General features: G+C 38.4%; 1 long non-coding RNA gene across 1 annotated transcript in view; it reads right to left on the reverse strand.

The window, feature by feature from the left end:
• Positions 1-10702: 10702 nt before the first annotated feature.
• LOC148126222 (uncharacterized) overlaps positions 10703-23556 on the reverse strand; it is a 36990-nt gene continuing 24136 nt past the window's right edge. The window contains exon 3 of the long non-coding RNA XR_015743002.1: positions 10703-10759. This is a non-coding gene — a long non-coding RNA (uncharacterized LOC148126222). The remainder of the gene's footprint in view (positions 10760-23556) is intronic.

A 23556-nucleotide genomic window follows, 5' to 3' on the forward strand; every position in this document is an offset into this window, starting at 1 on the left:
GTAAAAAAAAGTATTTGCAATTGATGGATTCCTTTTGAGTAGTGTCTTCCCATTTTATTAGATTTTTATCCTGCCTTTATTTACTTTAAAAGTAACTCAAGGTGGCGAACATATCTAATACTCCTTTCCTCTTCCTCTTCTTCTCACTACATTTGCAAGTCCTCTTCTGACTTCAGTGTCATATTGATGCCCACTATCACTTCTTGATGTGTTGCTCAAAGAAGAAAGAAGGTGCTGCTTGAACAGGAAGAGGTTAATCCTTAATTTCTCTTCATAAATTGAAATAGTGTTAATTAGTACTGTTTGGTCTACTATGGTTCATTCACATATTAATGCAAGCAATCAGCTGATTTTGCAATCTTCAAGCAATTAGGATGTGTGAACCCCCTGCTAGGATTATAACTATCAAATAATATAAGATTAAATACTGACAGGTGAATCATCTTTATGACTGGAAACAACACAGCATCTTACTGTATACTTCCTCAACCTTTCAACATCCGTTTTTGTTTTAGAACAAAAAACTGTGGTTCTATCAGATTTGCGCTTGATCTTTTTTATTAGCTACTCTGTCAACACCATTACACTTTCGTTGAAATATTTACCATTAGAAATATTAGGTAAATAGCACATTCAGTACTGCCAAAAAAGATTTCTCTCCCTCCCGGGGAAGCATAAGACTTTTACCACTCGTTACATAAGCTGCTTAGATGAAATATAATTGAAGCTCTGTGGCTTCAAATTATGCCATTGTTATATAACAATAATTGCATCTGCTCTGTATTTCTTCTACTTTTACCTGTATCTGAACAGTTATTTTGAACTATGCAGCAATTCATTTAGCATTTTGGTTCCAGTTTTGAAGTTGTGGATTCTGTAAGATAGCCTGAAAAACTGACAACTAAACACCAGAAGTTCAGCAAACATGTTGGAAGGGGGAGTGCCTAGAATGACATATACTCAGCACTCCCAAAGTTCAGTGGTGCTGCCAAGAGTAGGTATGTGGTACCACAGTGTAAACTAGTTCTTTTCTACCTTCTCCCACCTTCTCCTGCCTTCTGGGATTTTCTAGGTTGGAACTGTGTTTGTCCATATTTGGTGAAAGTTCAGAACTCAAAATTTTGTAAGCAGAGGTCTGTCTGTACCGTACTCTTATTATTACCATTAAGAATAATAACAACTCATTTAGTGTGTTAACTCAAACATTAACTATTTATATTCAACCTTCATCCTATGCTTTTGTTGTCTGCTGTTAGGAAGAATAAAAATAGAAGTACAGAAGGAATTACTGTGTAACAAAGAACACAAGAGTTCAATAGAATAGAATTTCATTTAAAGAGAACAAACCATGTATAGGAACTCTGCAAACCTGAACTAAACCGAAGTACTCATAACTCCAATTATTTTTCAGTTATTGGCAAAAACATGAGATACTTTTGGGAAGCCAATGGGGCTTTAAGATCAGAATCAGTTATCTGTTTGAATTTAATGTGAGCCAGAACTGGGAAGAAATCCTGGTACATGATTCTGACTTACTAAAAGAAGAACAAACCAGAAACTATGGTTCTGATGTACTGCATCAGAATGACAACATTTTCCTAGTTTAAGCTTGGGATCCAAAAAGATCTTGACAGACTTGAACAATGGGCCCTGTCCAACAACATGAAATTTAATGTGGAGAAAAGCAAGGTTTTACATCTAGGCAGGAAAAATCAAAGGTAGTACAGATTAGGCAAAACCTGGCTCAAAAATACTGAGAGGGACCTTGGAGTCCTAGCGGACGATCACTTAAACATGAGCCAGCAATGCGCCGCAGCAGCCAAAAAAGCTAATACAATCCTTGGTTGTATAAACAGAGGCACAGAATCAAAATCACATGAAGTATTGCTACTGCTTTATAAATCCTTGGTAAGACCACATCTGGAATACTGCATCCAGTTTGGGTCATCTCATTACAAAAAAGATGTTGAAAAGTACAAAGAAGAGCAATTAACATAATTAAAGACCTGGAGACAAAAACATATGAAGAACAATTGGAGGAATTTGGTATGGCTAGTCTAGAAACTTCCTAACAGTGAGAACAATTAACCAGTGGAACACCTTGCCTCCAGAAGTTGTAGGTACTTCATCACTGGAGGCTTTTAAGAAGAGGCTGGACAGCCACCTGTCTGACATGGTATAAGTTGTCCTGCTTGAGCTGGAGGTTGGACTAGAAGACCTCCAAGGCCCTTTCCAGCTCTATTCTGATTGATTGTTTATTTCCAGTAACAAGAGGTGCAAATCAAAATAATAACTCTGAATGTTCAATACTGGATTCAAACTTTTGTTAGTTGTGAAATAACAAAAGCATCTAATTGACTATTATATGAAACAAAATTCTGACATTTGACTTAATTTGAGAACAAAACCAAACTCACGAACTGTTATTACAGCACAGTTGAAATACATTCATTCAACACCTCCAAGCACCCAACATTCATTCATTCATTCATTCATTCATTCATTCATTCATTCATTCATTCATTCATTCATTCATTCATCATTCATTCATTCATTATTTCTATAGCCATTCTCTGATACACACTTCTGAAGAATCCACATATACTTCCATGAAAGTCTAGAGCACAGGTGTCAAACTCATCATGTCATGTTGCTGTCATGTGACATTTTGAGACATTTTTCCCATTTGCAGAGTCCAGTGGGCATGGCCTGCACATGATGCATCCAGCCTGCAGGCTGCCAGTTGACACCCCTGGTCTAGAAGCACAATTATACAGTACAATTTATAGTTATATACAATATGGCATTTATTCAGTGATTCAATCACAGTTATACTTTTTTTCCTGCCTAACTTATCCATTTGTTTGTCCATTCCATATAATTTAGCAAATGAGTTCAGTTGAAATAACACACAATTATTAAAAGATTAAAATAATCCCTAAAGTGATTTATAAAATGAATTGCGGTTCTCTGCTTTCACATGACATATTATGCCACAAACAAATCATATTGTGTGAATACGTGTCATGTCCCTGAGGGAGAGGAGGAACAGCTGATAGGGAGTGGAAGTGTGGCTCTGGAGGTTGTGGAGGAGGCTGGGGAAGGGCAGAGACGGGCTGGGCAGTCAGAGGAGGATGCCAGCCCATCCCCTCTCCATTCTAGAGCCCACAGGGAGGAGAGGATAAGGGATAAGGGACATGGTCTACTCAGGAGAAGAGGGCTTTGATCCTCTTCATCGGCTGCAGCTGTGACAACTGAATAAGAGGACAGACATGTGTACAGGCGAACGCTGGAAACTAAGCATGGAAATATCTCTAGTTTATGGTTCCTCTCTGAGTTTGGCATCCTTCCCAGTGACAATATCTGTGGACGTCCTCCAGCCCTTATCTTGCCTGGTTTGTGTTGTTTTTCCCCCTCCTTCTTGTAACTGCTTGTGTGGGAGTTTTTTGTCTTCCATCAAGGATATTTGGAGTTTGGAAGCAAAGTGAAGGAATAAAAGGGGCTTCACCGGGTTTTTGTGACTGTGTTTATTTTGTATCCCCACCCTGGGTCAACAGTTAAGCAGTCAATATTCAACACTAATGCTATAGGGCCTGGTTGTTTGTGGGATCATTTACTTTCCTTTGTGTTAGGCCATCCCATAAAATCTGGTAAGGTCACTGTGCTTTAGGTTTACTCCATATCAGAGGTGGTATTCAGCAGGTTCTGACCAGTTCTGGAGTAGCGGAAATTTTGAGTAGTTCAGAGAACTGGCAAATACCACCTCTGACTGAGGATTTTACAGTATCCTTCCCCTGCCATGCCCACCAAGCCACGCCTACAGAACCGGTAGTAAAAAAAATTGAATCCCACCAATGCTCCATATACCTTCTCTGTTGTGCTACTTGTCCTTAGAATAGCAAATCTACCTCTCTCAAAGTTTTGGATCATCTAGGTACTGTTGATCATCCATAAGACTATAAAAACTTACTTTTTCCTCATGTTTTGGCTTTGCACTAGGATGTTGGATAAGTCCATGTGGTAACTATTTTGGGATGATTTTGGCTTTGATTTGTCAGTATATATTGTGTTTTTGCAGTTATTTGCATATTTATTAGATTTTTATCCCACTTTTAATACCTTATAAGGTAGCGAACATAGATAATACTCCTTCCTCTTCCTCTTTTCACTCCACAACAACCCTATGAGGTAGGTTGGGCTGAAAGAGAGTACCTGGCCCAAAGTCTCCCAGCCAACTTTCATGCCTAAGGTGGGACTAGAACTCACAGTTCCCTGGTTTCTAGGCCAGCACCTTCAAAATTGACCCTTATGTTTAATATTTATTTCATTTTATTAAATGTTAATTTTGTCAGCCGCCCAGAGTTACAATTCATGAGCAAGATGGTCAAACAAAACAAAGCAAAGCAAAAGAGTAAAACAATACTGTTCAGAAGAGTTGGACATTCTAGTTCAGGAATGATGGAAAGCACCACTAGATCTTCTATACTAAAAATCCTGTTCCCATGCATAGAATTGTCATCTCTTATCATTACCACTTCTTTTCACCACTCAGAACTCTTTTCTTTTTCCAGTCAGAGAACAATGAACTTTCATGTGCCACTCTGTTGCTCTCTTTTGTCACATTCTCTTCAATGGCATGTTCACTGCTTCAGAACAAACGCCTCCAATTAGGACCGGGTTCAAAACAATGAAGTATGTGTTTTCTCTGTCCAAACTGGCCTTACCAGCCTGGCAAGGCCATGTTATTTTGCTTTCATAAGCCATTTTTATGTAACCTCCATTCTGAGCAGGGCTTGTGCCAAGTTGGAATTTAAGATTAGAGAAGAACAGGAGAGATGGGAGGGGTATTTAAATGCAAACACATTTTTTAATTGTTGGGTTTAATCTTTGTCTCCTGTCAAAAATCTGCTCATGCATGCAATTCAAACAATTAAGTCGCTGTGTACTGAAGCTTTTCCAGAGAGGGGTCTTGTATTTTGTTTCCAGAATAGCCCATTCTTTTTCAGATCACCATGTGCAGATAACCAGAGGCCCAGGAACCACGTGCAAGTGACATAATTCCCGACCTGCATAGAAAACAACCATGGTGGGTGAAGCCAAATGGGAGGCCTATCTTAAATAATCAACATCCTATTCGTGCAGATTGGGAGGCTGAAAAGACCCAGAAGATGTGTTCTACCTCTGTTTAGGTAAAATGAGGGACTTTCTCTGCCTTTTTTCCTCTCTTTTATGCACCAACCTCCAGGCACTGCTTCTGAATATCCCAGCAATTCTCATTATTCTTATTGAGCACTGTATAAAGTAGGGATCTGCCTTGAGAGGACCCTGTCATGTCACTAATAATGGATTTCTTGTCCAATTGGCCTTTTTCCTCTGTAGGGGAGTGGGAGATGGCCCATTTATTTATTTATTTGTTTGTTTGTTTGATATTGCTGCTTATTCTCCCATGGTGATTCGAGGCGGCCTACACAATGTAAAACCATATTTAAAACAAAAAATAAAAATAAAAAACAATAAAAACTAACAAAAAGAATCAACTAAATTAATAAGGTACAATGGAACAAAATATGGAAAAAAAAATCACCCCCCAACTTCTACCCCCTGCCCCAATGACAGCAGATCACACTAGCCAATTGATGGACTCCATCCCGCTCTGGGTTCCCCAGGCCTGCTGGCAAAAGCAGGTCTTCAGTGCCTTCTGAAAGAGTGCTAGAGTAGGGGCCATTCTAATCTCTGGAGTAATGATATTCCAGAGTGAGGGAGCCACCATGGAGAAGGCCCTTTTCTGGGTCCCACCAGGTGTATCTCCCTCAGGGATGGGACCCACAACATTCCCTGCCTCCCTGCTCTATTTGTCTCAGACAGCAAAATATGTTCAAGTTCATCCCTGTCAAGAGGATTTGGATGGTGACTTCCAGTTTGAAGGGCTTCGGCGACAGACAGGAATCCGCAATCGTGCGCGGTTTCTGCCTGGGCTCGCCGCTGGAGTGCCCCGAGCCAGCTGGTTTTGGGGCTAAGCCACCCCATAGAGGTGGTGAAGAGGGGGGAGACCACCAGCAGGGTCGAGGAGAGCTGCATCTCTCCCCCTCAGCTGGCCATTACTCCCTTTCCCGAAGGCGGTAGGAGTGGTGGTCAGAAATGGCCACCTCAAAGAAGAACTCGACTGGAAAAGAACGTGCAGGAGGAAGATAAGAATGGAAAGTTTTGGCTGACCGGGCTAAGTTGAAAAAGTAACAACTAAGGTAGCCTGGAATTTAAATTTTACAAGAAATAACATCGCTCCCAAAGAAGAGTCGGAAGCAGAAAAAGAAAGGGAAAAGGGAAAGGTTTGGCTTTTTTTCCTTCTCTCTCCTTCCTTATATTGACAACTAAGAGACCTAAATAAGAAATTGGAAAAATCCGCTTTGGCATCAATAGGCAATTAAGCTGAAGATATAACTAAATGCCAAAGGGACAATAAAGATTTCTGGACTTTAAAAACTTTTTCTTCTATAAGCAGGAAGGGAAAGAAAAAGAATAAGGGCAGGATCTAGAAGAGGGAGGAGACTGCCTGGACTTTAAAAGAATCTAAAGTAAAATTTAAATAAGACTTCTAAAAGATACATTTTAACTGAAACTTTGCAACTAAATAGTAATCCCAGGAAGAGAAAGTGGGAGAAAAAAAGAACAAAAAGAAACAACTTGCGTGTATTTGGATTACTTGGTGACTTTTGGATTTTTGGTTAATATATTTGAATGACTAAAATCAATTGGGTGGTTGTTTAAAATTTTCTACAATGGCATTATGTTTGGATGAATTGAAAATGGAACTTAAAAAGTACAAAGAAGATGCACAAGAAGGGAAGGGTTCTTTTGGCTTTGTTTTTCAATTCTTAGAAATGGAGATCTGGAACTATGAGAAACAACAAGAAAAGACTGCAAAACAAGAAGACTGGGACAAAGAAGAAGCCATCTTTAATGAACAAGTAACTCTATGTGGGGAAGAAAAAGGAAAGGGGGAAAAGAGGATGGAGAATTTAAGACTTAAAGAAACAACCAAAGAAAAGAAAAATAATTCAAAAAATAAGTATAATACTGGAAAGCAACAGAAAAGGGGAATACAGAAGAAGGAAATAGAGGTAGAGAGACAAAGGGGTAAAAAGGGGAGGGAGAAGAAGAAAGGGAAGAAGGAAAGGAAAAGAAGTTACAAAGGTCCGGAGCAAGATATAAAGAAACAGGACCTATTTAGAGATAATGGGTGAAAATCTAACTGAAAAAGGGATTCTGTAAAGGTACATATGATTGTATTGTTATATTTGTAATAGAAATAACTTTAGAAAATTGGAAACAACATATGATTAGAATGAGGGATAAAATAGTTAGTGTAATTTAGTGAAATGTTTGTGAATAAAGTAAATGAAATAAAATAAATGAGAAAATTGAATTAGGAAGAAATGGGAACATTTTAATTAATCAGTGTTTTATAAAATATAAGTGAAGGGGGGGGAATTAACTATGGAAAGTTTATAATTGTTCCCATAGAAGTATGATATTTATTTGAAAAGTAACGTGCAAAATGTTAAGATTTAAATGAATATTAATATTAATGATAGAATTGAATTGGAATGGATTGTTGTTTTAATTATATTATACATATATATTTTTTTCTTTCTTCAAGAATACAGTGTGTAGTTTTAGAATGTACCAAGCAGAATCCGAATGGAAGTTATGTATTATATTAAGTGTTATAATTTTAGGGGAAAGATATAAAGGCATCATACTCCAATCAGTGATTACAGGAGAAATTTTGTTCAATGAGAAAAGATAGTAGACAGTTGAAACAGGACAGACAAAGAATATAAGTACAATGATTTGAATTGAGATGAAATAAATAAAATAAAATTAAGAAAGTTAAAAGAGGGGAGAAGTTATATAGAAAATGCAGAATAGTAATAAGATATGGAATAGAATATAAAAATGAGCATGAACCTGAATTTGCGTCTGTACGAAGAAATGTAACCTGGGATGATGATGCTTTCAAAAAAGATGTTTTATTTGTATTTCTTTTCTTTTTGTGAAAACTCAAATAAAATTTATGAAAAAAAAAGAGGATTTGGATGTCAATCAGGCTTTGCCCAAGAGAACTGTGTATTACCAGATCTAGTTCTGAGCATCGTCATTTAAAAATTATACAAATAGACTTCCGGTTTGGGTTTCTTCAGCGACAGACCAAAATTCATGATTGTGCATGGTTTTGATCTGTGCTCGCCACTGGAGCACCCCGATCATTCAGATTCGGGGCTGAAGCCACCCTGTAGAGGTGGTGAAGAGTGGGGAGATTGCTAGCCGAGTGGAGGGGAGCCACATCTCTCCTCCTTGGCTGGTCTAAACTCCCTTCCCCAAAGGTGGTTGCAGCAGTGGTCAAAAATGGCCACCTCAAAGAAGAACCTGACTGGATAAGATTGTGCAGGAGGAAGACAAAGAGGAAAACAGGACAGACCAGGCTAAATAACAGAGAACATCGAAGCAAGGTACCCTGAATCTAAAAGTACTTAGAGGGATACTTCTGAAAGAAGATCTTTAAGTGGCGAAGGAGAGAGAAAAGGAGGTTAAACCCCCCTTTTTTACCTTTATATTGACAATTACAAATGGTATGGAAAGAAATTTATCTTAATCTATTTTGACACTAATAGGCAACCTTAAGCTGAAATCTAAGTGTCAGAAGGAGAATAAATATTTTTTCTTGGTCATTTTAAAGCCCTAAAAAGAAGAGTGGAGGCAAAGGGGTGGAACTTGGAATAATGGAAAAATGGAGTGCCACCTGGAAAAATAAAGAGGATTAACAGTGAAACTTTGAAAAGACTCCCGAGGATACATTTTTTTTCTTTTTCTGTTTTTACTTAAAGTCAATCGGGTGGTTGTTCAAAAGTGTTTAAAATGCCATCACTCCTGGAGGAATTGAAGATGAGTCTTAAAAAACAGAAAGAAGATGCAGAAAGGGGAGGAAGATCCTTTGGCTTCGTATCTGAATTTTTTGAAATGGAGATCCTGAACTATGAAAAGGAAAAGGAAAAGCTTCAAGAGCAAGAAGAAGGGTGGGGCAAAGAAGAAGCCATTTTCAATGATTAAATAATGCAAAGTGTGGTAATAAGGGGGAAAAGGGGGAAAGGAGTTAAAAGTTTGAGATCAAAGGGAACAGCCAAAAAGAAAAATAGTCTGAAAAAGAAGTATAACAGTGAGCAGAAGCAGAAAAGAAAACTACAGAAGGGAAAATTAGAGAGAGAAAGGTATAAAAAGGGGGATGAGAAAAAGGGGGGAAGATAGAAAGGGAAAGAACTTATGAGGGACAAAAACAGGAAATAAAGAAAAAGGGGAAACATACTAAGATCAAAGGTATTTGTTCAGCTAGAAAGCACAGAGACAATGGCTAAATTAAGTTAAAAGTGAGGACTCTGCAAAGGTACAAAAGATAGTGTAGTGACAGTAGAATACTGTAATGAGTTAGAAATGAAATAAGTAAATAATCTATGAGATAAAACTGTATTGTTATATAATGGTATGTTTATTTATAATTAATGCAATAGCAAAGAAGGGAGGGAAACATTGTAATTGTTTCTAAAGATTGATAAAACATTGAAAATAAATGTGAAAGATTTATAAGGAAATCTGTACCAGTCACTAGAATGAATTTGAATAATTATTTTGCTTATTAATAGTAAATAATTTATAAGATAAACTGTATGACTATCCAATGGTATGCTTATTAACAATTAATGTAATAATGAAGAGGGGAGGGAAATATTTCAATTATTCTTAAAGATTGATAAATATTGAAAAGAAACCTGAAAGATTTACAAGGCTCATACCAGTACTAGAATGAATCTGAGTAACTATTTTGTTTACTAATGTTTATATATATATATATATATTGTTTTTGCTATGTTTTTAGGATTTTTCTTTTTATATTTTCAAGGGGAAGTACCAAGCAGTGTCTGAATGATGAGATTTATATGATATAAAATAAATATTAGAAATTTGAATGTTATAATTTTAGAATGCACAAATTTAATGTTTAATGAGATTTCATATGATAATAACAATAAGACTTAAAGATGTTGCACTCCGATTGGCAAGCATAGGGGGAATTTTGCTTCTTAAGAATGTTGGAAGAGAACATATGAAATTGTAAACAAAACAGATGAAAGTATAAATACAATGAATAAAAAGATATAGAAATTTAGGTAAAAGAAATACAATTGAATAAGAAGAAAATGCGATAACCATAAAAGAAAATTAAGAGAAGTAAAGGGAGAAAGAGTGAGAAGTTGGAAAAAGAGTAATAAGATATGAAGTTGAATACATAAGATGAATATGCATATGAAATTGTATCTGTATGGAAATGTGATAACCCAGAACGATGCTGTACTCAAATAAAATGTTTTATTTGCTTTGTTAAAACTCAATAAAACTTTATTTTAAAAAATGATACAAATAAACCAGGATATGGCCAGATATGGGAGTTGTATGCAACAAGGAGTCAAGTCTTATCAGAAAAGATTAAAGAAGTTTATTTAGCATTATGAATATGAAAGCCATTTTCAAATATGGCTAGGAAGGAATGTTGTAAACATGATATGACAAATGTATATTTTTTTGTCAAGAACAGGCTTTTTTGATCTGTTGGTTTCAGAAGTGTTAAACTGCAGAGCCATCATCCGTGGACTATCAGGAGACTTGAAGGCTCCATGGCTGGTAGTACAACAGAAGGTATGTGTATAACCTGAGGTAAAGAGAGATGAAAGGCTATAGTAGACCTACTTATATGCTTTCAAAATATATCTATATTTTGCCCTCTATGTGCACTGTTAGTCTAGCCAACTCTTCTAGAGATTTGGAGAAAATTGATGAACATGAACACCCAATCTTTGGTTTTGGCTCCAAAAAGCAATTGTTAAGTTATATTACCCCTAACAATGTCACATCTTCCTTTAACATTTACCTCTAATGAAATAACAAAGAAAAAAAACAAATCTTTTCTGCATTTACATTATTCCTCTGGCAGAAACAGCCAGTGCAATATAATTATTAGGATGCTATTGTCCATCATTGGGTAACTTTGAACCATTTACTTATTTTCAACTCAACCAACCTCACAGACTTGTTCTTTTGAGAAACTAATTCTGGGCATTTGGAACTCAGCTTTAGCAATTCCATTTTGGAAGCTTGTAAGTCCCCAAGAAATGTTATGTTCTAACTCAAATCCATTAATAGAAAACTAACCAATCCTTTTGCCAATCATTTTATATTCGCGAGTTGAAACATACTAAGTTTATGTCTTTTCCTCTCTCATTCTCTCTTATATAGTAGATGTACTAGCTGCCATCACATTCAGGTAAAAAAATAGCAGTGATTATCTAGACTGCTTTTCATCTTTTTTTATTCTGGACACTGAATAAATTAGTAGAAAGATTTCATTATATGCTATCACCAAATTGATTAGCCGCATCTTATCCTGGAATGTACACTTCATGTAGAATAATGTACAGTGAATAACTGCATTATTATTAAGAGGGAAAATTGCTGTTCAGATTTCTAGCTTAGCAGACTGTTCCTCTTCCAGGATATTGTGAGCTGAAAGGGATATAAACAGGACAGCGTACTGGCCACCCTGCTGGTTCAGCTGTTTTTCTTTTCCAGCTGACATCATTTGTGGGTCCTAAAGGGCACTGACCATTCTCGGTTCCTATTGGGCCAATGTTTTAAAATGTTTGTTTAATTCCTACGCATCTGGTGGTTCACTGGACGCACTGATTTTGCTCATCTTATTTTCAATGACCCTATTTGTCCAACCACCTGACTTACCAAAATATCAACACAATATCAGGAACAGCCTTGGCTTTGTTCCATAACGACAGAAGCTATGGCATTACATAGCAGAGGACCCAGCTTGGAGCTGAATTCAGTAGTTAATGGCTGTGGATACTTTAATCAACCTGTACACTCACAAAGACTCTGCTGCAGGTCAGTTATGCCTCCTAAGATGTTTCTTTGAGAAAGAAAGTACCTTTGCAGGCCCAGATCCATCATCCATCAAGTTCACTGTTTGTTGCCATAATAGCTAAACCTTTTGGTAGAGTCATAATCTAGTTGAGATGCAGCACAAGACTCTTGCATTGTTGATCCCATTAGCTGGTATTAAAAAGCATACTGTTTCTGATCCCAGAGACAGCATATCCACCATCATGAGTGATCCCTATGAGTAATCCACCTTGGTGAATTTTTCTAACCCTGTTTTAAATCTGTCCAATATGGTACGTCCATCATTGTTTCTTTTTCATTTGACACTGCTGTTTGCGAAAAAAAAGTTTTCTTCTACTGGTCTTCTGAATTCAGTATACATGCAGTTGTACACGGGGAGGTTTCTATGCAACAGATGTTGAGTGTTTGCAATAGTTTATATCATAAAAGTTACATCAGTGGAGAAGGGTGGGCACAACAGTGGCACCAAGACTCTAGATAATAAGTGTCTGACTGAATATCTGTGGGAGCCACTCCTTGGTTTACAGAGATGAGAGTATTATTTTAATGAGTAAGACTGCATTTTGACTATGGCCATCATTGTTTCAAAGGAAGAGAAGCATCCTGGGGTCCATTGATGTTAATTATAGTATTTTCTTCTTTGTCTGAATCTTTACAAGAGTTCCTGGGAAGATATCTACCTTTATTTCTTGTGTATGGTAGAACGTCTTTCTTTTCACAAGGTACCTAGATGAAGGTGGACTATAATGATCTCAAAAGCAAGCAGTGAAGAAAAAGTGGTGGCCAAGCATATGGAAGCTGTTTTGTAATCTTCTGTGTTTTTTAATACATCTGCTTGCTGATCTACAGCTACTACAGTAAGGCAGTAATCAGGCAATATCAACCAGATGGGTTAATGTGCTATTCTGCAGTTTCAGAACTTTGGCATATTTCTGCTGTTCTCATTATTTATCCCTGTTCTGTCAAAGAAATAAGGCTATTGAGTGGTGTTATTTAAATACTCCCAGCTTCATTTTCTTTCCCACCAAGTGTTACATGCAGGGTGGGGAGCATAATCACCAATCACTTTTCATATTGTGTGGTTGGACACAGTTGGAGAAGTTTAGATGGTGTTGGAACAGCAGGCTGAGCCATTTGTCAAATTGCATAATAGGTTACCCTGCACCTTGACCTATGAGTTGGACTATTTCCAAACATTGTCTGAAAGAGTGCTAAACCCATATTCAAAAATAGCCTGGTTAACAGGTAAACAGGCACAGTGAAGAGGCATACAATATTGGGAGGAACCAATGAATAAAGAACAAATGAGAGAGAGTGTGGTGAATAACCAATGCGCCCTTCAAAGCAAGCATCATAAAGTAATAAAAAACAGTAAAAGTAACAGCCATATGAAACTCCTTGTAAATAACAGAAAACCTCCAATGCATCCAAAGATTCTCTTTCCCAGTTTAAATTGATCTGAATTGCACAGAGCTAATGATCTCTCAAAAGAACCTATTCTTTAAATGAAGTCTTATGCTGTTTGAAAATAGCACTAATCCATGTTTATAAGGAAGCTCTTAAGTAAATGTTTCAAATAAGCCAGTTAGGTGTTATTCCTCTCTGAAACTAGGGTAGGCATGTCCTGTAGATGCTAGGCGGAGCCCAAGCTTCCATGGGAGCAACCCCTGTTGGCAAAGCACACCACCACATCATAGCCAAGTGGTAATAATAATGTTGAGTGAAATGGAAACATGCTACAGTATTGTAACATTGGCACAGCTAAGTTGCCTCAGCTGTGAGTTGGGGATGAGACAAAGGCAAGGACAAGGAAGAAAAGAAGTGGTTATGAGAACATGTTGGTCCATGGCTAAGGGGACATGAACTCACAGCTTGTTAGTTAAAGGATTTTTTTTCCTGGACTTGTCTCATATTTCATAAGAGCTGAACTTCTTACACTCTGTATGCTTAGTCAGTTTTTTTCCCCTTTTCATTCAAATCATTGCTTGCACTCTGAGTTACCTTTATAAAATACATTGGCTTTGCACAGAGCATATTCTGGTGATACAGTTTGCTCCTATGGGAAAAAAAATCATTTAAAACAATATATAACTATACAAATCCAATTGAGATAGATGGTGATGATAGTTTAGAACTGCCCAGGAAGAACATTCTGGAAGTTGCAGGATCCAATCTGAGTTGGTCACCAGGACCAGAGGTTTAGTCTTCTGGGCTTTTGGACTTGTGCTTGACCCAGTGGTGGGATTCAAATTTTTTTACTACCGGTTCTATAGGTGTGACTTGGTGGGCGTGGCAGGGAAAGGAGCCTATAAAATCTCCAGTCAGAGGTGGTATTTGCCGGTTCTCTGAACTGCTCAAAATTTCAGTTACCGGTTCTCCAGAACTGGTCAGAGCCTGCTGAATACCACCTCTGGCTTGACCCCATCCTCAAGGAACACATTTTGGTGAGAAAAAAGTTCCCTGAAGATGGGATCCAGAATGAACCCCTAAGCTCAAAACACTAAAACTCTGGTCCTGGTGACCAACCCAGATTGAATCCTTCATCATTATCCTGGAACATGTATATTTGCCTTCATTTGTGACATTTTGGAAGTTCCCTCCCTGAGTTAAATTCAGACAAAAGAACTTTTCATCTCCTTGCTTAGATTTTCAGGAGAGATGGACTAATAATGCTGCATTTAAACAAACAAATAAACAAACCCAGCTATAGATCATGAACATTGTGGCCTTCTCTTCATAATATCCTTCATTATCAAATCTACAGTTCATATAAAACCTGATATGCCTTTCTGGTGTATTTATGCACTAATTAAATAGCCCCAAGTGACTTCAGAGGACTTCCAGCAATACTGGGGAGAGGAGAATTGGAAGGCACCCAAGCTAAATTAAAAGGCATTTTTTTTCTCCTAGTGTAGTTTATTTATTGAGAAAATATGCTCATCGTGACTGCTTGGGATTACCCGAGCAAATGATTCAATACCTAGAATCGTCCAATGAGTTTCCATATCTCTGCAAATCAGGCAGACCCAAACTGGATCTGTTTGAAAGAGTTGATACCATAGAAACACGAATAACATCCCTTGACACCATAGTATTATCCCTGGATGCTTTAAAAGAAAGATTATCCAACCTTGGAAAAAAAAGACACACAACCAAAAACCTGAACATCCAATAGCTACAAACCACATCTCTACCCAACAACCACAACCCAATCCACAACCCAATCCACAAAAAAACATAAATCAGACAAATAATGATATCCCAATCCCCATCAGAGAAGCTGTTGAGCGTGAACGGAAACGTCCAAATGCCATCTTATTTGGTCTAGAGGACATCAATGACAATGATGACATCACAACTGTTCGAAACATCATCAGTGATTATCAAGCATCAACCATCTCCCCTGATGAAATACTTGACATTTCCCGCATTGGCCGAGAGCTCAAAAACAGAGACAGCTCTGTGTCCCCACGCTTCTGCAGGGTCATTTGCAAAAATGAATCAAGCAAATGTAAATTCATTTATACTATAAATTCACTTGCCAAAAGCAACACCAACCATAAGAACCTCCGTTCTCACCCTGACCTAACCATACAGCAATGTGCCCACTCCCGCGTACTCCGCACTGAACTCAAAAAACATCTAGACAATGGAGAGAAGGACCTGTACATTGACTACCGTGCTGACTGTATCAAAAGTAAGTCACACAATCCACAACTCAGCTTTAACCTTCAACCACAACCCTACCTCAACCAATCCACCATCACCCAAGACTAGACATGCGCTCCCCTAACTACCTCAATTCCAACTACTGCTGGCCTTAAATGCAAGCTACTCAATGCAAGAAGCCTTGTGAATAAAATACCTGAATTTCTCCTCTTACTAAATATGGCTAAATTCGACATCATATTTGTTTGTGAAACATGGCTCAATGCATCTCTCCCTGACTCCATTACCACAGTAAGAGACTATCATGTTTACCGATCAGATCGTGAAAATTCGTAGAGGAGGTGATGTTGCTATCTTCTATAAAAAGTCCTTACGTCTAAAAAACATCCAAGTTACCCAGGAGCTTGCTCTTCCCGAGACCATCATCTGTGAACTGACCTTAAATATCACATTTCAATTCTTACTATGTTACAGAGCACCTGATTATGACATCAAACATGTAAACAAGCTAAATTCATTACTAACATGGGCAACATCCTGCCTACACGCTTTTATCTTTCTTGGTGACTTCAATCTACCTCATATTGACTGGACCCTAAACGAATGTACAACTGAACCCATACATGCAACCTTCTACAATGCTGTTACAAATCTGGGACTGGAACAACTAGTAACCAACAATACTAGACTAAACAACTGCCTCGATCTCACCTTCTGCAATAGTTTGAATTTAATTTACAAACTACAAACTAAAGAACCCTTTTCCAACAGTGACCACAATATGATTGACTTTTGTCTCAATATACGCCCACACAAAAATCATCACAATGATGTAATCCTCAATTATAACTTCAAAAAAGACAACTATGATCTTATAGACAACAATCTCTCATCCCTGGATTGGCAATCTTTATTTACTGGATGCAATACTGTTGAAGACTATTACAACAAATTTTTACTTGAAGTCAAAAGAGTCATCAAACTATATGCACCAACAACTCCCAAAACAAAAACAAAAAAACAGATTACCCTTAACAATAAGGAAACTTCAATCCAAAAAGATCACTCAGGCGGAAAAACAAATCTGGTCTTGTTGCCAATTTCAAAAGCCAATAGAAAAATTTATGCCACCAGATAAAGACTGAATGCACCAATTATCACATTAAACAAAAGGAAAACCTTCTACGCACCAATTCCACCCGCACCTTTTACAGTTTTGAAAACAACAAACTAAAAGACTCAAGGTCCATCCCATCCCTGAAAGGACCTAATGGTAAAGACTGCAATGATGACACCATTAAAGCCAATCTCTTTAACACATTCTTTGGCTCAGTATTTGTAAACAGCAATGGATCATGCCCAGTATTTCCTAGCTGAACCACAGACAACTACAATGATCTAATACATATTGATTTTACAGAAGACAATGTTGAAAAAGCACTACACGATCTAAAACCATCTCTATCTATTGGACCGGAAGGAATATGTGCCTACTTCTTAAAAAAGCTATCCACTGCCATAGCAGAATCTCTTAGCATAATCTTTGAAAAATGTTTCAGGACCAGCTCCTTGCCAACACTATGGTCAGAAGCCACGGTCATCCCCATCTTCAAAAAGGGAGACCCCAGCCTAGTTGAAAATTACAGACCAATCTCCTTATGCTGCATCACCTGTAAAGTCATGGAATCAATTATTAACCAATCCACTATCCTCCACTTAGAGACAAACAACCTACTCTCTAATAAACAATTTGGTTTCAGAAAAAAACTATCCTGTAATCTGCAACTCTTACACTGCAAAAACTTATGGACTACACAACTCGATCAGGGCAAAACAATAGACGCAATCTACATAGACTTCTGTAAAGCCTTTGATTCAGTGGTATATGGCAAACTACTCCTAAAACTAAAATCTTATGGTATCTCTGGACAACTGCATAACTGGATAGAAGCATTCCTGTCAAACAGACAACAAATGCTCAAAATTGGGAGTGTCCTATCAAATTCTGTACCTGTCAATAGTGGTGTCCCCCAAGGCAGTGTTCTAGGACCAACTCTCTTCATACTCTACATAAATGACCTCTGTGATCATATTAAGAGCAACTGCGTTCTCTTCACTGATGATGTAAAGCTGTTCAATACCACAGACAACACTGCTACCCTTCAAAAGGATCTTGACTATGTATCAGAATGGTCAAACAAATGGCAACTTCAAATCTCAACAAATAAATGCTCTGTCTTACATATTGGCAAAAAAAAAAAAAAAAATCAGAAAAAAAAACAAGCTGAATAGTCAAGACCTTGTTGATGATCCAAACTCTATCAAGGACCTTGGAGTACTCATCTCTAATGATCTAAGTGCTAGAGCCCACTGTAACTACATAGCCAAAAAGGCATTAAGAGTTGTTAATCTAATCCTATGTAGCTTCTCTCGTAATATCACACTACTAACTAGAGCATACAAAACATTTGCTAGACCAATACTTGAATACAGCTCATCAGTCTGGAACCCATATCATGTATCTGATATTAACAGTTGAGAAAGTCCAGAAATATTTCACAAGAAGAGTTCTCCACCCCTCTACACATTGCAGAATACCTTATGCCACCAGACTTGAAATTCTAGACCTAGAAAACCTTGAATTACACCGTCTTCGGTCTGATCTAAGTATGGTATATAAAATCATACATTGCAATGATTTACCTGTCAATGAATACTTCAGCTTCAATCATAACAACACAAGAGCACACAATAAATACAAACTCAAGGTTAACCACACCAAACTTGATTGCAGGAAATACGACTTCAGCAACAGAGTGGTCAATGTATGGAATACTCTAGCTGACTCTCTGGTTTCTTCCCCAAACCCCAAAAATTATAACCTTAGAGTGTCTACTATTGACCTCACCCCTTTCCTAAGAGGTCTGTAGGGGGTGCGCATAAGCGCACCAACATGCCTACCGTCCCTGTCCCATTGTTTCTTTTATTTTTCTTATATGTACTATGTATTCATAACTATATATATACTTATACCTATTATCTTGTAAGCGATTGACAAATCAAACAAACAAACAAACAAACAAACAAACATGTATTTCCCAATTTTCAAGCTTTCATTCTCAGTGTAGTAATAAAACAAGAACAGGTTAGATTTATTTATTTATTTTTAAATGTTACAGCCAGTGTCTGTAGTAGCATTAGCAAAACAAAAAAATGTAGAGACAAATTCACATTGGGAAATATGCATCTCTCAGTAATTTTTTATAAGTGGGGAGTAAGATAATGATGACTCAGCAGTTTAGCCAAGGCCCAGAATAATGTTTTACTTAAAATTTAAAAATATACACTGATAGCTGAAAGCAAAAGTATTACCTACAGCTGAAGTGCTAACCCAGAAAAGCCCTTCTCTTTATCATTCCTCTTCCCTATAAATGCCTCAAAAGAAGATCATAAATCATATGAAATTCACGTAGAACAGATGGGCAATTAATTTTCCCAAGAGGCCACAGGAGAAACAGACTTGTGGAGAGCAGCCATTGACTCTGCTGCTTCTGCCCAATCCCCCTCCTGCCCACCTCATCCCAGATGTTGATACCCTGCCCCAATGCTGCTGATGCTAACCTAATGCTGACACCTCCACTATGGTGGACAAAGAGAAACAACCCACGGGTTGGATGTGGCCATTGAGCCATAAAATACGAAGGTCTGACATAGAAGATGGCCTTTAAGATAAATTTGTCCCAGATACTACTGTATATTTGTGAATATGAATTAGAGCTGCTCATGGAGTAGAAGGGCATCAGGCAACATCTGGAATGAGAAAATCTTTTGTAGGTTAGGTCAAATTTTCTCCAGTCAGAATGGAGATGGGATACGACCATCTTAATCTGCTATGCTGTGAGGTGCTAGCTGGAATGATGGAAGTTTACTTGAAATCTGGCATCAGTGTGTAGAACACTGGTTAAATAGGTCCTCCTATGTGGTAGAAAGCTTGCATGGAAAACGTTGACAAAGGACAGAGGAACTGCCTTTCTTAACAAAAGATTACAAGCCAAGATGTGCTTATATCTTGCTTCATATAGTCAGCATCTGGACAAAAAGAAGGGCTGAGGTCTTCTTCTCATTATGTCTTTTGGATTTAAATATGTTGACATATATACAGTGGAGTTTCCTTTAAAGGCACCATAAGGTAATACATGCAGCGGCCAGTTCCTCCTTCCTGCTGTAAGTAGGGAACATGTGGCATGTGTGCAACATCACTATGACTCTGAGAAACCTGATCACTCATCCGTAATCCTGAGACATATAGTCTATCTAATAAACATGTCAATCTCAATATAAAGTACAAATAGTGTAGGTGGAGAATAGAAATATCTAAAAGCACTATAATTCCTTTGAAAAATGTTCCTTAGGAGTTTGTAATCTGAAAAATCCCTTCAAGAGAATGTGTTTAATAGAACAGGGATAAGGGAGGGGAAGGAAGATTTTTGATGCTCCCTGCCAGGTCCCCACAAGGAAACTCAACGGGGAAGGTGGCAGGAAGTCAGAAGTCAATCCTGCTGCCTTTGTTCCTTCCCCCTCTCCCGTTCATTCTGTTTCTTTGTTTTAGGTAAGGAAATATCTCTGAAATTATGACCTATTTGTTTATTTTACACAAACTTCCATATTTCAGGTGGTTTCCCTTTTAAATCTAAAACACAGTGCATTTTGTATGTTTATTCATACAAAATAAACATATTCATACATAGCTGATTGTTGCTTAATTTCAGCACAAAATCAATATGCTTAGGTTAAAGCAATAGAGTGCACTGTGCAATAGAGGTTTAGTAAAGGGAGTAAATATGGCAAGAACACTATGTGAGGCCAACAAAGGGAGTGATCCTTGTACAACTGCATTTACATCCCTTTATGCCACATACTTACTTAATGCATTTATACCGGAGGTGGTATTCAGCAGGTTCTAACCAGTTCTGGAGAACCAGTAGTGGAAATTTTGAGTAGTTTGGAGAACCAGCAAATACCATCTCTGACTGGAGATTTTATAGTATCTTTCCCAGGGGTGGGATTCAAATTTTTTAACAACTGGTTCTGTGGGCGTGGCTAAGTTGGTGGGCGTGGCTTGGTGGTCATATTCTTGGCTGGGTGTGGCCAACTCAACATCACTCACATCGAGGCACGCATCTCCTTGACTGGCCTCTCATGACTTTGGGGATGCTGCCACAGTTGTAAGTGTGAAAAATGGCCATAAGTCACTTTTTTCAGTGCCATTGTAACTTTGAATGGTCACTCCACACAAGCAAAGTACCAGCAAAGGACGGAAAAAAACTCCACAGATGTTCCTGAGACAGAAGTCTAGTCCTGCCAATAATGTAATAAGGGTTAATGGAGAGGCAGTTTCTGTAAGCAACACCAGAATGTTTCCTTCCTGCCTTCTTTACAGGATTAGGCCAGTAATTCCTTCTTACAACCAGTCCTCCGGACTGTTGAGAATGTTAACAACTGGTTCTAGAAAATAGGTGCGAACTGGTAGAATCCCACCCCTGATCCTTCCCCTGCCACACCCACCAAGCCATGGCCACAGAACCAGTAGTAGAATTTTTTGAATCCCACCACTGATTTATATGTCACTTGTTCTCCTAAAAGTCAGTCGGGATCTCTCCTCATTTTCTTCCCATAGTGATAATAACCCTATGAGATACAGTTGGTTAAGAATGAGACTAACCCCTTCATGCAGTTAGCTCCATGCTTTCAGAAACTTTGCAGCGTTGTCTTACCATTTTCCCACAGGTGGAGGGTCTACTTTTTAGATTCACAAATGCTATCTCACCTGATCAAATGCAGCAATTGGGTTCAATGTTCACAACTGATTATAAACAATTATATAACACCAAATGATTCACTGGAATGCCTGTAAAAATTATCATGTACCAGTAATCAAAAAAATTAGTGGGAACATATAGTAAAAAAAGTAGTTGAAAATGAGCAGATTAAAATATTGCAGGATTTCTGAATATAGACTGACATAGTCTTGGTTCACCAGGGAATTGTAAATTAGAAGAGAAAAAATTGGAAAAGATCACAAAATATCAAGATCTGAAAATTGAAACTGAACAATTATGGCATAAACTGGCCATGATGGTCCCAGTGGCTATTGGCACACTGGATGCCATATCAAAAAACTCTTGTGGCATTTAGTAAATATGCATTGATAAATTTTCCACCTGTCAATTACAAAAGGTCACACCGTTTGGATCTGCACATATACTACACTGTCACTGTGAAGCAGTGTGGAAAATTACAAATAAAGTATTTCTACATTTGGCAGAAGTCCCCAAGTCCCCAAGCTTTGCTTAACATAATATTGTGCAAAACCACGGAATTGCTGAACTAAGGAACTAACCACGTTACTGTAAACAAGGGTGGGATGGGAAAATAACAGATGGTGTAAGATAACTGAATAAGCATATATACTTCCTCTTTTCCCTATATATGTGTTATTCACCTTTTATGGTACAGTTTAATAAGAAAATACGCCCCAGGCTGGACTGAGGTCATGACATGTATAAAAGTGACGCCTCAGGAAGAGCTGGGGGTTCAGAATCTGCCATGCTAATGCTCTGAACCTTGTGCACAAATAAAACCTGTATTCTCCAACCTTTCGTGGTCTTGTGTCCTGATTTGGAAGCAAGATTTGCTGCAACATTTAATGGCGACTGCGCAGGACTCAAAGGGCCCTGAGACCCACTGGAGGGTCCACCCTGAGTGCCAGCAACTGGGTGAGTTGAAAGGAACATCCCAGGCGCCATCGGTCCTTTGAATCCGAGGGACTTCCTGAGACTGCCCTGTTCTGGCGGTGGTGGTTGACACCTCCAAGATCCACAGGTGAAAGGTGAGGAGACCAGGACATCTTCTAACCGGCCGGTGGAGAAGAAAGACGCCTGCAGGCAAGTATTGAATTTGGGGAAATTATCCCTCCCTGTAAACAGGGACAGAGGAGAGGACTGATCACCCTCTCTTAGGTAAAGGTGGGAGGATCTGTCAGGAGTGACTGAGGTGAATGACTACTGCAATACTAAACAGAATGTAGCAGTAGGTGTCATCACCCAGACCATGGGGACGTGGCATCGCCCTGTGGCATATCTTTCTAAGCAACTTGATAACGTTGCAAAGGGATGGCCAGCTTGCCTTAAGGCGGTGGCAGGGGCGGCCATCTTAACTCAGGAAGCAAGTAAGCTGACCTTTGGACAACAGCTTGACATCTATACTCCTCATGCCCTCAAAGCAGTTTTGGAAACAAAGGGCCATTTGTGGTTAACTAACCCCCGTATGTTGAAATATCAAGGGTTGATCACCCACAACCCTATGATTAATATTATACAATCCACTACATTGAACCCTGCTATGCTATTACCTGAACCTAATTCAGAAGCCACTCATGATTGTATCCAAACAATAGAAGAAACATATGCTAGCTGCCCTGACATGACTGATGTACCCCTCCTCTCTCCAGATTACACCCTATTTACAGACGGCACAAGCTTTATACAGGAAGGCATTACAAGGGCAGGTTATGCAGTAGTAACTTTGGATGAGGTTTGGGAAGCAGAGCCCCTCCCCTCTGGCATGAGTGCACAGCTGGCTGAATTACATGCATTAACAAGAGCTCTAGAGATGGCCAAGGGAAAATGTGTTAACATATATACGGACTCCAAATATGCTTTCCTCACTGTTCAAGTCCATGGGGCCCTATATAAGGAAAGAGGACTTATCACAGCAGGGGGCAACGATATTAAGTATGGCCCCCAAATACTACGCCTCCTTGAAGGAGTCTGGGTCCCCCAGAAGGTTGCGGTTATACACTGCTGAAGG

The sequence above is a fragment of the Pseudonaja textilis genome, chromosome 3 (genome assembly GCF_049901715.1).
Source record: "Pseudonaja textilis isolate UNSWEBS1 chromosome 3, rPseTex1.2, whole genome shotgun sequence".
NCBI classification, from domain to species: domain Eukaryota; kingdom Metazoa; phylum Chordata; class Lepidosauria; order Squamata; family Elapidae; genus Pseudonaja; species Pseudonaja textilis.